Genomic DNA, 2464 nt, shown 5'->3' on the forward strand with positions numbered 1-2464 from the left:
AATTAAATGTGATATATATATATATATATATATATATATATATATATATATATATATATATATGCCATGGTCATGGTGTCATGGTGTCCCTTCACCACAATAAAACCCTGAGTAAGACAACCAACAGACCAACAGAGACAAGCTTCTGGGTAGGTCTGTGAGGACATTTCAAAGAAGGTTTAACTGAGGTCAGAAGACTCTCCCCTTGTGTGCCCAGCACCTTTCAGAGATGCAGTCTCGAGACAAAGCAATACTGTAGCTTCATTTCTTCCTGGTGAGGGAATCTACACTGTTGTAATTGTTGTTGCTGCTGCTGCTGCTGGGCTGCCATCTTTTGCTGACACTGGAAGCCAGCTTTTATGGTGTTCCAATGTTCTTACTCATTCTAATGTGCAGAAGACAATTGCTGGCCTACTTAGTCTCTATCCTGTAAGCCAATCTCATAAATCTCATATTGCACGGGCATGTGTGTGTGTGTGTGTGTGTATATGCATTCTAGTGATTCCGTTCCTCTAGGAAATCTAGTAATAATAGGTTTTCACTTCTTTGACATAATTCCTTCAGTTTGTTGTCTTTTCTGCTTCCTTTTAGAGGCAGATAGTTTGAAACAACAGAACTTTATTTGTTCCTTAGTTCTGAATCCTGGGAAGTTCAAGCCTGTGGCCTTAGCATCTAGTTAAGATATCCCTTGTTGCATTATAGCACAGTAGATGGGCAAGAATGAGCACTCCAGAGAAAGAGAAAACAGGTCTTAGTTACCCTTCTTGTCAGAAACATCATTAACCAGCTCACTTTTCTGAAAATAGCAACCCGTTCATGAGAGCAGAGCCCTCCCTGATGTAACTACCTCCTTTGTCTTAGTGTGGGAATTGAACTAGGGCCTTTTACATGCTAGGCAAGTGCTCTAGCACTGGGCTATGTCTCCACCTTTTGATGATTTCCTACAAGTCCTCCCTCCTAATAAATCACAATGACAATTTGAACTTAGGACATTCAAACTACTGCATCTACTCAAACCATCCCTTCTGGCTGTTTTAACTTTCATATATGGCTTTTTAAATTAACAATCATATGTCACTTAGCAACATATTCTGAGAAATGCATTATTATGTGATTTTGTCACTAAAAAATCCCAGAGTATACTGAGATAAACCGATTACACACCCAGACGCCAAGTAGGAAGATACATGGTACACCCTATGGATCCTGAGCCAGGATGAACACAGCAACTCAAGGCCAGTCCTAGCACAAGGAGCAAGGGTGTAGTCAAGAGGTCTACTAAAAAGCAGATGGGTTTATTGTATGTATAGCAAGGCTCACTATTTTATTGTAAAGATTTTAGTAACTGGAATGAATATATCCTAAAATGATGATAAGCATGGTATAGTGTGATTAATGAAGTGATAACATATTCATTTATAGTCATTCTCAAATAGGATATACTGAGTGGATTCATAATTGGCCATGTGCAGTAAGTTTTACACCGGCATCACCATAAAGACAAAAGTAACAAGCTGTGCTTAAATATTGCAACAGCTATCACATCATGGATGACACTTTTAACTATATAATAATCTTAAGATACTGTTGTAACATGGACAGTGTATTCCTAACCAGAACACCCTCTTGTGGCATATATATGTTTCATGTATGTATGTATGTGTGTGTTTCATAATTTCTAAAATTGTACAGTGGGGATGGAAAACTGTAGGGGCACCCCAGGAGACGATCACTTTGTGAATACACTTGAAAACAATTTGAAGTTTTGTTTCCCTCAAAGTGCAGGAAATAGTGCTAAAATTATTTATAAAAGGGCTATCTTTATTTTCAGTTGGGGTTGTATTTCAATCCTTGAAAGCATGTTGCATTATAGATACTGTCTTGTTATAAGAAGTCTTTGAAGGATGCCAAAGGTTATCTTGGCAAAATCCCACAGTAAACAGCAGCAGCCTTCTGGGCCAATGGCCCTGCGAGAGGATGTCCAGTCCTGCATTCAGATGGCCACATTGTGTGTGCCTGTGTACAACTTCATGAGGTCAACAATTGGCCAAGACTTGAAATAAAATTAGGAAATAAGTACAGTGAGACCCTCTATCCACCCCATAGGAAAGTAAGAAGTAAGAAACTGGAACTCTGCCTTTCCTTTCAAAAAATAGCAAATTCAGCACTGAGGCTGTTCTGTGCTAGATAGACAATTTATGTTTCAAAAAGCCACTATGAAAAAGGGATAGAAAGCTTTTTTATTCCATTTCAACTCTGAGATAGAGATAGATGATAAATTCTCTCTCTCTCTCTCTCTCTCTCTCTCTCTCTGTGTGTGTGTGTGTGTGTGTGTGTGTGTGTGTGTGTGTGAGTGTGTGTGTGTGTGTGTGCGCATGTGTATGTGTGTGTGAGTGTGTGAATATAAATGTAATGAGGAGCTGGAGAGATAGCTCATTGGTTAAATGCACTAGTTGATGCATTA

This window comes from Mus caroli, chromosome 2 (genome assembly GCF_900094665.2).
Source record: "Mus caroli chromosome 2, CAROLI_EIJ_v1.1, whole genome shotgun sequence".
NCBI lineage: Eukaryota > Metazoa > Chordata > Mammalia > Rodentia > Muridae > Mus > Mus caroli.